The sequence below is a fragment of the Oryctolagus cuniculus genome, chromosome 12, assembly GCF_051225735.1.
Source record: "Oryctolagus cuniculus isolate XC-2025 breed Fujian yellow rabbit chromosome 12, ASM5122573v1, whole genome shotgun sequence".
NCBI classification, from domain to species: Eukaryota; Metazoa; Chordata; class Mammalia; order Lagomorpha; family Leporidae; genus Oryctolagus; species Oryctolagus cuniculus.
The window spans coordinates 60,529,292-60,542,643 of record NC_142878.1 but is presented as its reverse complement, the minus strand read 5'-3'; positions in this window follow the sequence as shown (position 1 = coordinate 60,542,643).

The following is a 13,352-nucleotide window of genomic DNA, read 5'->3' as shown; positions in this document are numbered from 1 at the left end:
AAGTTTATTTTTAAAAGATGTAAATTTGTTTTAATTATCACATTTTACAGATTAAAAAAAAAAACTTTAAGTCATTACTCTAACCTCAGTCAGTAGCCACGATTTGGATGCACAGCTGTCTTCACATTCAGAGAAGTAGTACCCTGTCTCCAGACAATGTGGTTCCAGATCATGGAAGTGTCAGCTACAACATCTCACACCATGTTTTATTATTTTCAAATTTCTAGGACTAGGAAATACATAAAGTAGCAGAAAAAGGATCCCTATGGCTGCTTAGTCAAATGCCATGCATCTTTATTCAAAAGCTTACTGTCCATTTCCTTGAAATAAAGCCCCTACCTGTTGTAACAAATCTTAGGTCTTGAACTGAAACTAAAACACATACACATACATCCCCACATAGAATAGACATGTACACACTTTCACAAGATAAATCACTGGATGAACATGTGTTTTAACTTTTGGTAGTTTCCAGGATGTACAATTTCCCTAATTGATGGAGCAAACCAGAGGGAGTCAAAAGCACCAGGTTCTCCTTGCTTTATACTGTTCATGTAGTCAAATAATATATAAATACCTTAGTGTCTCATTCAGGAAAGATATGTTTAAATTCATCAGAAGTCACCAGATCCGAACGCCATTCATTCATTCATTCAATCATTTGTATCCAAAAGAACCTAAATACCCTACAATGCTCTCAAATTTGAATATGATACACTCACTCTGTGACTCAAGCAGTGTTGTAGACCCAGAATTGTGCTTCAGATGCTGGAACAGGCCTGAGGAGACACTCAACAAACAGCCTGAACAAAAGTTCAGAAGTCAGTATATGAAGGCGATTCTGCATAGGCTTATCACATAAATATTTCTGCTTCCTTAGGGCGTGTCTTCTATTTCAAATTTATTTGTGTTTGTTTAGCTAAACATTCTATGTCTCAGGACATAGGAACCTTTTCCATGAATATGACTACTAATTTGAAAATAAAATGGCTATAGCAAACACATATACTGATACAACCTCTGAAACTGAGTTTAGCCAAAATCTGGTTAAGAGTTCATACCCATGGTTGAATAAGTCTAGGGAAGTGGTAATTTTATCAACATTTTTTAAATTGTGATGATGAATAATGAATTGTCAACCCTTGAAACTTTATAGTAGCTGAAGGACCATCAATATTCCTGGATGCAAAGTTAAACCAACTTTTACAGATGAGACATGCCTTTAGAATGGCTGTCATGAAATGTATTCCACCAGATGAATTTCTGTGATATGATTGCAAAATGAACCCTCTCTCTCTCTCCTTCTCTCTCTCTTAAACAGGCGAGGGAAGGGGCAGTCAGTCTAAGATTTACACCTGATTTGTGTTATAGTAATCTTTGAAATTAAGAAGTGTATCCTTGCATTTCATTAAATTCTGGCTAATGAGATAACTGTCTTCCCAAGGAGGGAATGATAAAGTACTCAGGCCATAAAGCATAAATTAATACTGCAAGGTTAAACACTGGAACTAACTCATGTTTCAACAAAAGCCCCTACCAGCAGTTAAATTAACTGACATAAATACCATAAAATCTGTCTTTATTTTAGTTTCAGATGATGCTTCTTTTTACACCCCTGCTTTCAGTTTGTATAACTCATTTTTGCACATTATTGCATGCACCATTTGCCATTTAAAGAATCAGCTACAACGGGGAAAAGATTTAAGGAATCAAATAGTCAGAGAGGAAAAAGAAACTGGTGGGTCTGGAGGATGCCATACCGAAGACTGTGAGTGAGTTGAAAACCACAACAGACAACAGTAGTTCAAAGAAACAGTTAATTATGAGACACCCAGCCCAAAGAAATCTACTTTTTAAGCTTTTGATAGACATTTTGAAAAAAAATGCTAAAGAAAACCTGTGGTGATAATAGGTTTGATATATATTCTGGCAAAAATTATATCACATTAATGAGGTGGCTTAAAGGGCTCATGCATTTTGTAGGAGGCATTTCAATGTATTAGTATAATTAGCAGTGATGAGAAAACTGTTTGGAACTGAATTACCTCTCACGAGTTCATTTGAGCTATATGAAATTACACCATGCAAGAAGGAAAATTATGGAGCCATCCAGAGAGAGTTCATGCCTGATTTGATCATAGCCACTAATTGGATGATCATTTTCGTAAAGCTTTTCAAATGGTTGACAGTTTGTGCCTCTCATTTTTTTAATGGACAAGCTCTTTATTTCTTGTACTAAGCAACCAAACATAGGTTTGTTAGAGATTTGGGTGTTTCTACAGGGACCTTACAGGTGTAATTGTCACAATCTGAGCAACCTTTGTCCCTTAATTAGCTGCTTTTGGGGAACCCCTAATGAGAGTTGCTGTTCTTGTTAACAATCTTAGAGAATGCCTGATGAGTGAAGCTCTCCAAGCCTGATGCATGTCAGCAGCCACCATATGACAGCAATTTAATGAAGTTAAAATCTGACCCAACTGGGAAGGAGAGATGAGCATGGGTGTTGCAATAGTTTTGATTCCTCTGTGTGTGTGTGCGCGTGTGTGTGCACGCACGTTTTTAATAAGAAGTAGACGTTCTGGTGGAGGACAACAGAAAAAGTGAAAGCCAGAGGGTAGAAGAAGGAAGCTTCACTAATGGATGTGCCTTATGAACCCTATTCACAAGATAGGCAATATCCAGTATCAACGGCAAACTGAAATCATAGAATTCGCTTTCTATGTATACATTGCTTTATGCGTGCTGCATGACAAAGCAAAATCTTCAGAATTTGTGGGCTGGGGGTGGGTACATTGGGACATAGCAAGTAAAGCCACTGCCTGGGACATGGGCTTCCCTTATGGGCAGTGATTCAAATCTCGGCTGCTTCACTTTCAGGCCAGCTCCCTGATAATGGCCTAGGGAAAGCAACAGAAGATGGCCCGGTATTTGGGTCCCTGCCACCCAGGTGGGAGACCCGGATGAAGCTCCTGGCTTTGGCCTGGCCCAGCCCTGGCTGTTGCCCCCATCTGAAAAGTGAACAAGAGAATGGAAGACTTCTCTTCCCCTCCTTTCTCTCCCCCACTTCTTACCTTCTCCCTCTCCCCCTCCCTCTCCCTTTGTAACTTTGACTTTAAAATAAATAAATAGACCTTTTAAAAAAAGAATTTTGGGGTAAGTAAATATCATACATATTATCTGCTTTAATTTTATCTCTTCCATACCTCCTATTTGAAGTATTATTTCCACTTCAGCTATACAGAATTTTCCAATGAGATTCAATCATGATAAAATTATTTGAAGATTATACTTTTCTCAGACAACATATGTAACCTAGGAAATCAGAAAGGAAAATCACCATGAAGTAATACAACTCAATTTTCTGCTTGAAAGAAAGATATAGTATTAGGAGAATGATTTTTAAAATCTTATTGACAAATTCTAACGTTAAGAAGAGTGAGATGGGACTGGTGCTGTGGCGTAGTGAGTAAAAGCTGCCGCCTGCAGTGCCAGCATCCCATGTGGTGCCAGTTTGAGTCCCGGCTGCTCCACTTCTGATTCAGCTCTCCGCTATGGCCTCAGAAAGCAGTAGAAGATGGCTCAAGTCCTTGGGCCCCTGTACCCGTGTGGGAGACCCGGAGAAAGCTCCTGGATCCTGGCTTCGGATCGGCACAGCTCTGGCAGTTGTGGCCACTTGGGGAGTGAACCACCGGAAGAAGACCTCTCTCTCTATGCCTCCGCCTCTCTGTAACTCTGACTTCCAAATAAATAAATAAAATCTTAAAAAAAAAAAGAGAAAAGAATGAGATGAGATCAAATATAGAGTTAATTTGTGTGCACATGGGTGTGTCCATAACTATTTACATACTTGCATATGTTGAAATTGTAAAGCATTTTTCTATCTCAAGGCCAAATGTTATAAGTACTTCTTTTCTTTATATGGAATCTATCATCCTATATGTTGCTGACACATGTCACAGGATACTTACTTATAAGTATTGTTTTTGTAGATATTTGCTATGGGTACTACAAGAAGAAGTCAGGAAGTGAAATAACAATAATTTCAAAGTTTTATGATTCATCTGGCTTCCCCCTGACCCTTCTGTGCTTCCAATTTCCTTAGGTAGAAAGGGAAGTTGTGGGGCCCGCACTGTGGCGCAGCGGGTTAAAGCCCTGGCCTGAAACACCAGCATCCCATATGGGTCCAGTTCTGGTCCCGGCTGCTCCTCTTCCAATCCAGCTCTCTGCTATGGCCTGGGAAAGCAGTAAGAAGATGGCCCAAGTCCTTGTCCCCCTGAACACACGTGGGAGACCCGGAAGAAGCTCCTGGCTCCTGGCTTCTGATTGGCACAGCTCCAGCCATTGCGGCCATCTGGGGAATGAACCAGCAGATGGAAGACCTTTCTCTCTGTCTCTACCCCTCTCTGTAAGTCTTTCAAATAAATAAAATAAACCTTTAAAAAAAAGGGAAGTTGTTAAATTTAGCCACTCAGGGTTGAAATCAAGCATCTTTATATTAAGATTGTAATTTTTATAAATATACCTGCTACCTTTGAGAAAAGTAATTCTAAGGCATCTGAAATTAAAATTACAAGGAATCAGAGGTAGAGATATCATTTGAGATGACCTATTTCAGAGAACAAACATATCCATTAGTAATAAATGAATTCAATTTTATCTTTCTTTTTTTCAGAGCTAGGGATCAGAGAGCTTGGTAGAGAAATTGTTGATATAGACATAAGGCACATTTTCAAACTGCACCCTTACTCCATCATCCATTTGTTCTAATTCCTGTCATCAATGTCTAAAATAACCATTAAATTTCTAAATGAAAAATCCAAAAGTCAGTTTTTTTAATTCATCATGAACTGGGTCTCCCTGAAGCATTTGTTTGTTGGCTCTCAGGAAATTCTCTCTTCTTTAATTTTTTACTGCATTGAATCCCTTGAAGATTTAATCCATACCTTAGTTTATTCTCCTTTTGACATATTGTTTTCTTGAATTAGAGTGTGTCTTCTTCAGTTACTTCCTGCTTTCTTAACATTAATTATCTTCTTCCATGTACCTATAGAAATGTTCTGAATCCTTGCCTTCATAGCTGATTAACAGTTCATCTGGGTATGGAATTCTAGATGTAAATCATTTTGCTTCAGGATATTGAAGGCAATGTTGAATCATCTTCTGCAATTTAGTATTGTCCTTGTTTTTTCCTTTTGCTCAGGTTTTCATTTTATATGCCTCATATTGCAAGTAGGATTCCTATAATATATATTTTAATTCATTTCCAAGTTATTTATCTATTGATTAAAGTCAAGAATTAATTGTTTCTTTTGAGCTTTTATCTTTCTGTCCCACAAAAACATATACGCAAGAGATAAGAAACTTTATATCATTTCCCATAACCTTTCCCAGCTTTTTAGTATTTTAATGTAATATGAAGTTTAAGCACAGCTAATTTTTATTTTTATGGTTTTTAGAGATTTATTTATTTATTTGAAAGTCAAAGTTATAGAGAGACACAGACAGAGACCTTCCAAAGCTGGTTCACTCCCCAGGTCATCTCAACAGCCAAAGGTGAACCAGGCCAAAGCCAGGAGCTTCATCCAAGATCTCTCACATGGGCAGCAGAGGACCAAGTTCTTGAACCATGCTTCACTACATTTTCTAGGTCATTGACAGGGAGCTGGATTGCAAGCAGAGCAGCCAGGATGCCAGCATCAGAGGTGGCAGCTTTACCTGCTACCCAACAACGCTGGCCCAGATTATTTTCATTAAATTATTTTATGTTTTGTTTCAAGAATACTTACTGATGTTGACATCCAGTTTTATACTCAAACTATACTGTTTTTTTTCTTAAATATTTTATTTATTTATTTGAGAGGTAGACTTAGAGTGGAGAGACAGAGAGAAATGTCTTCCATCTGCCAGCTCACTCTCCAAATGCTGCAATGTTCAGAGCTGAACCACTTCAAAGCCAGGACCCTGGAGTTTTTTCCGGTCCCCTAGGCTGGTGCAGGAACCCAAGCACTTGGGCCATCTTCCACTGCTTTCTCAGGCCATCGCAGGGAGCTGGATCAGAAGAGGGGCAGCCGGAACTTGAATCAGTGCCCAGATGGGATGCTGGCACCACAGGAAGAGGCTTAGCTCACTACACCATAGCGTTGGTTCCTATACTTGTTTTTAAGAACCCTATTCTTAACTGCTTGTTTACGATTCATCTCTTGATTGGTTAGGGTGTATCTTCAAATAATTTTGCAGGAAGAATACAAGGACACTGTCTTGGTGCAGGCATTTGGTGTAGGGGTTAAGATGCTACTTGAGACCCCTGCATCTCATCTCAAAGTTACTATGTACCTTGAGAAACAGCAGGTGATGGCTCAAGCACTTGGATTACCATATGGGAGACTTGAATTGAATTATGGGCTCCTGGCTTCAGCCAGTTCAGCCCTGGCTATTGTAAATATTAATATTTGGGGAGTGAACCAAAGGAAATGAGATTTTTCTCTCTCTCTCCCTCCCACCCTCCCTCTCTCTCTCTCTCTCTCACTCTCCCCCGCCTTTCTTCTCCATCTCCCTTTCCTTCTCTCTTTTACTGTTTCTCCCTTGTACTTAGCAACTTCTTCCTTCTTGAAACAGTTTTAACTTTGCCAGAGAATTTTATATGTATGTTCTACATCCTTGGTATTTACATTATTGATTTCTGTGTGCTTTCTATATCAAAAATATTAGCATTTGGTCTGTGACAAGAAGCATTGAAGGAAAGAAATACAGCAGATCACCGAAATAAACATAAATATGGGTACAATTTAAGAAGGAAAATCAATGGATAATTTTTAAGAAAATAGTATTTTTTCATTTCAAAAGTGTGTATTTCTGCTAAACTTCACAGCTTTGTAAATTAAATCCAATGAATTATATATACAGACATTAATTTTTAATATTTTCTCTTAAGAAAACAAACCACTGTTTAACAATATAATCAAGTACACTTATTATATTAGGAAAGTCCCTTACTTAACCACATTTTTATAAAAAAAAAGGAGGTATAGAAAATATTTAGCACAATAATGAATTTGTGGGAAATACAAATAAATTTTCATATGTTTATAGTGAATGTACTGTCCAGTTGTATGGAAAGGGGTCAAAATGAGAACAAAAACCAAGGTTTGGGGAAAAAATGAACAGGGTAGATTCATGCTCAGTACATATGGTATCTAGTATAAGAGCTATACAGGAAAACTGCTCATTCACTAGGGCCAGACTTACAGAGGCTGTGAAGGGAAGGAAGTTCCATTTGGGTACCTGGACTCCTTACTCTACAAAACCAACATCTTTTGGGTGGCTTCCATAACTCTGATTGCTCTCTGCCTAAGGTTTTTATTTTGATTTAATAAAAGTCAACTTGCTAATATTTTCTCCTTTCATTCTCTAGGATAAGCATAAGCAAGTTTAGAGACAAATTACAGAGAAGTTTTGATTGCCTTCTTTCATAGTATTAATGAAAATATTTCCAAACTTAAACATAAATTCAGTTATATAAGTATAACTAATTAGTGTAAAATGTGCTATTTATAAAGTGATGTGATATATTACATATAACATATTTATGTTCTATCCTTAACCACAACCTTATAAAGTATTGTTAATAATAATTCCATCCCAGACACTGGGTGTTTAGTCTAGTAGTTAAGATATCCATGTATTCTGAGGGAATTCCTGGATTTGATTGCCAGCTCTGGTTCCTGACTCCAACTATCCACCAACACAGACCCTGTGACATAGCAGTGATGGCTCAAGTGATTTGGTTCCTGCCCCATTGTGGGAGAACTGGATTGTGTTCACAGCACCTGACTCTGGCCACAGCCAGCTCCACCCATTGCAGCCATTTGAAGAGTGAACTAGCAGGTGAGATGTGTGTGTGTGTGTGTGTGTGTTTGTCTCTCGAATAAATTTTTTAAAAATGTTTTGCCCAGCTTAGACTCCTGATCCTGGTTTCCTGTTAGTGCAGACTCTGGAAGGCAGGGATGACGACTCAGATAGTTGCCCCCTGCTTCTCATGGGGGAGACTTGGATTGAATTCAATCCAGGCTTCAATCCCTGCCTCAGTTGTTGCAGACATTTGAGGAATAAACCTGTGAGCTCTGATTCTCTCTGTGTGTGTTCATGTGTATTTCTCTTTCTGTCTCTCAAATAAATGAATTTTCAATTTAAATAAAGCAAAATGCCCATTTTAAAGACTTTTAGCAAAAGTGGCATTGCCAAGGTGACATACCTTGAAAGAGGGAGGTCTAAGTACAATCTGCTGGCTTCAAAAACTGTCATTTTCCCATTATAATATGTAGTGAAAGGACTCAACCAGCAGGAACTAAAAAAATAAAAGTGTTGAGGGAAAAGTCGTTAGTTGTCTATTCTGTATCTGTTACCCCTTCTTTTTTTTTTTTTTTTTTTTTTTTTGACAGGCAGAGTGGACAGTGAGAGAGAGAGACAGAGAGAAAGGTCCTCCTTTTGCCGTTGGTTCACCCTCCAACGGCCGCCACGGCTGGCCGCTGCGGCCGTCACACCGCGCTGATCCGATGGCAGGAGCCAGGTACTTATCCTGGTCTCCCATGGGGTGCAGGGCCCAAGGACTTGGGCCATCCTCCACTGCACTCCCTGGCCACAGCAGAGAGCTGGCCTGGAAGGGGGGCAACCGGGAAAGAATCTGGCGCCCCGACCGGGACTAGAACCCGGTGTGGCGGCGCCGCTAGGTGGAGGATTAGCCTAGTGAGCTGCAGCGCAGGCCACCCCCTCTTTGATAACAGAGATTGGCAATGCACACAACAAAAGACAATATAATCTAGTATACTTGTTACATTAGAATGCTTCCCATTCTCCATTCTCACTGAGAAGCAAGTGGAAATCATATATAAGAATACCTATAGGACTGACTCCGCCAGTAAGTAGATAGACCCCCGTAGGCCTCTTTCCCTTTCTCTTTCTTGGTGTCTGAAATGTTCCCGGTAGACATCCTCTTGGTCCATGAGGTAGATGTTAGTATGCAAACTGTGAGCTAAGGATGATGAATCAAAAATAAAGCATTATCATTGACACCTTTGGCATGCCTCTCTCTTGACTTCTTTAATACGAAGAATGAACCCTTGGGTTTCACCCATTATTATTTGGAGGTTTCTGTTATGTGCAACCAAAATAGCCTTAATTCATATAGATAGATTGTGTGTAAGAGAAAAACCATTCACGGATTATAGATGAGCACTACCCAATATAATCTTTGACAAGACTGCTTAAGGCTAAGTGTGCTATAGGATCAGAAAGCAACACTTTTGGATAACAAATTTAAAGAATTATTAAATTTGAGGTTTATTAGGAAAAGAATTGGAGGCTTTGTGGTAATTATCTAGCATAGGGAGATTTTATGTATAGCAGTCATACTGCTGGCAGAAAACTGGTGGGCAGGTTGACAGACTTAGAAAAGTTATTTAAGAGTGAGGCTGCTGTGAATGTGGGAATAGCCCGAGACAATTCATGTTCCTGAGGACAAATGATGATTTGTTATTGTGCTTGAACTATGATGAAATCAGTGAAGGCATCTTAGTAGGAAGCAAAACCATGGGGATGCTATTAAGACTTAAGCAATTCTAGTTTACGTGGGAAAATGAATTCCACTAACCAAAAATAATAGCATATAGGGAAAGAAAAAAGAAGTTACTGTCATTGTTTTGAACTGTTCCTGAGCTATTCCATTGCATCATGAATTTTAAGTCAAATATCATGTTATTCATATTCATTTTATTGGTGTGACGTATGGGCACTGCCACAATATTCCTATAATGAAATAAAATTATATTATGAGATGCCTCCCACAAATCTAAAATATTACTTGTAAAACATGTAGTGGAAAGGCACATCAAGGGAGAATAGGAGGGAGGGAGAGAGAGAGGCGAATTCTCTACTATGAACTCAAGTTCTTAGGTAGCTGAGTTATATTCTTTGTTAATAGCACACTTTGTTTCAGTGCTTATAGGCTATCATTATTCCATTCAGTTTTAATCTCTAGCATGCTCACTTAGAAATTCGTTTTTTGAATATAACATTATATTAGTGTTACTGCCACTGAATCTAAGATTCAACAATCAACCAACATCTATACAACCCAGATATCTATGTATAAAAATCCCAAGAAGTGTTCTTTAATTGATAGCTTTAAGAAGAAAACCAACAAGCTGAACATGACTCAATGTGAATGTATACTTTTAAATAAGAGCTATATACTTATTTCTCAACAGTTAGTCTAGGCATGCTTACATATAACAAATCATGAATAAACAAATTCACATAGCTAAAAATGGGAGTAGTGGGGTTATTTCCCAGACTCCTGACTGGCCATACTGGAATGCATGCTTGTATTATGTGATAGTGCCACAAAGTTTGGACAGATAGGACAAGAATCTGAGAAGAGAGACTGAAGTAGGTGTACTGCTCTAAGCACTAGAATCCCTTCTAGGTGTTCGAGAAAAGGGCTTTATGACAAAATGGTATTTTTCAAACACTGTCTCACTGGTGCAGAGGTTGGAATGAAATGGAAGACTGTTCTAAAAGAAATGTCACCCAAACTATGCAGGAAAAATAGGAAAGCATAAATTGTAAAAGGGAGAATCAACTCCACTTGGTCATTATGCCAAATGAGCAAAGGGTATGAAAGCTTATTTAATTGTTCTTTTTTTTTTTAATTTAGGAAAGGCAAAGAGAAGTCAAAGTGTACTTCAGAATTAAACACATGGCATATGCGATGCCTGCATGTTTTGTTTTGTTTTGTTATGTAAACTAGAAAGAAAAACATCTGTTGAAAAAGACACTAGTTTTTCTACCTGATGATTACTGTATGTTATGAGATTATGGGAATTTTTATTGTATTATAAATGACTGCAAAACTTCACAGTGCGTCTATTCAGAATCCCCAAATCAGACTGAGGCCAACGTCTGTACTTTCCACACCACTCCTGCTGTATGTAGAAATATTTTCATTCGAGTGGCATCATTAACACAGACTAAAATAAGGTGGAAATTACAGTTCATGTCATGTGATGACCTCAGAGAACTAATTGCTGAGATAACAACTTGCATTTCTCCTAGAAAGAAATCAGGCAGGCGAGTCCTCTAGCCAACCTCTGCCTTACCAAGTTGCTTCCCATGCCATTTTACATTTCACCCCTGGGCCCTAGTGGAAAAAAAAAAAAAAAAAAAAAAACCACCTTAGCAAGGAACAATTGATTTCTCTTCCCACCAGATGCAAAAAAGTATACTTTATGTACGACACGTTGCTGTTTGGTGTTATACAAGAAGTATACTAGTAAATGGCACTACACCTTCACTTTTAAAAGCAGTGCCTGGGAAAAGCTGTCAAGGTCACCAAAGACAGCAAAGATTTTTACATTAGAGACTGAAATTGGTTAGGACTAGAAGTGATTGGGAATAATATTATTCATTTGCTCCACCACTTAGCATCCTCTGATGTGCCATGCACTTCATTGATTGTCAGTCCCTCACCAATAGAAAGAAAACTCTTTGAAGGCAGGGATTTTGGTGCCATGGATATTTGTCTCAAAAAAATCTACACACATTCAGGTTGTGAGTCCTCTAGTACCAGTCTATCTGCAGCTGCTGAACTGTAACACTTGAGTGAGCAATCTGTAGTTTTAATGAGCATGATTCTGATTCTGTGTATTTAGACAGATAGGTTTTCTATTTCTTTTGTACGCAAATGGCAATGTTAAAACTCTGGGCCGCCGCCACAGCTCACTAGGCTAATCCTCTGCCTGCGGGTTCTAGTCCCAGTTGGGGCTCCGGATTCTGTCCCAGTTGCCCCTCTTCCAGTCCAGCTCTCTGCTGTGGCCCGGGAGGACAGTGGAGGATCGCCCAAGTGTTTGGGCCCTGCACCCGCATGGGAGACCAGGAGGAAGCACCTTGCTCCTGGCTTTGGATTGGTGCAGCACGCCAGCCATGGCAGACATTTGGGGAGTGAACCAATGGAAAAAGGAAGACCTTTCTCTCTCTCTCTCTCTGTCTAACTCTGCTTGTCAAAAAGAAAAGAAAACAAAACAAAACAAAAACTCTAGGGGGCGGGGGGAACCTTAGGCTCTTTTTAAAAAAAAAAAAATATTGTTATATTGTTAGTTGCTAATCTTTTATAACCTATGGTTATAAATGTTCTTATATCAATTTCCATATAAATACTCAAATCAACTTTTTATACAGTCTGAGAACACTCATAAAATAAATTTTGAGAAGCAATCCAATAAAAACGTGTTTAATTTGACTCATAAGGAAGGTAGATTCCCAAACGTTCGTATAGTCTTAACAAATCTGCAAGTTTTTTCTCCAGAAATTCATAGGATTTTCAATATTGCCCAAGGTATAAATCCACTATTGACCAACACAGGGTATGATGACAGGTGAGTACCACAATCTATAACAGAATTAAGTGGTAAGTGGGGTAGAAATTGAGGAATTTGATAGGAATTACATACTATTATAGTATTAATGATTTTGTGACTACTTTAAAATTTATATGAGTGAAGTTGAACATCTCTTCATTTGTTTATTGCTTATAACCCTTGTCCATTTTCCTGCTGAACTATAGTCTTTATACTTATTATTTTTATTTACTGTTTACTGAAACATAAAGCCTTTGACTTACATTTAAATATAAATTTAAAGTGTTATCTCAAAAATAATATATTAAGTTGAAAAAGAAACAGGAATTTGAGAGACAAGACAAAATTTTCTAAGAACAATAATTGTATACAAAAATTGAGAAAGTGGTAATGGTAAAAATCTGGGATTTCTAAAAAAAGTATTTCTTTATTTGAGTAGTCAGATAATGGTAACTGTTTTTGAGCTTCTCCCAGATCATCTCCTCCAACAGGGCCAACTTAAATAAATCTGCACTTCGTTTTGCTTTATTTTTTGTTTTACTTCCAAAACACTCCTTACCCTTGATTTTCTGTATTCTTATTTTTATTGTCCAATGGACAATTATCCCTTCCCCTCAGAAGCTTCCTTTGGAGTATACTTTGTTATTATATGCCATAGGTTTTTCTGTTAATACAAATAAGAAAAATCTACCCTTATTTTGTTCACAGATCATTGGGCTTTCATACCTTTGGGTGAAAGGTTATAATCTTTTTTACTTCATTATAAAACAACAGAAAATAACTTTAAATATTTATTTATTTTAAAGTCAGAATTACTATGAGGGGCTGGCTGGGAGAGTGGGGAGATCTTCCATCGCTGGTTCACTCTCCAAATGGCCACAGTAGCTGGATCTGGGCCAAAGCCGGGAGTCAGGAACTCCACATGGTCTCCCTCCCTGTGGG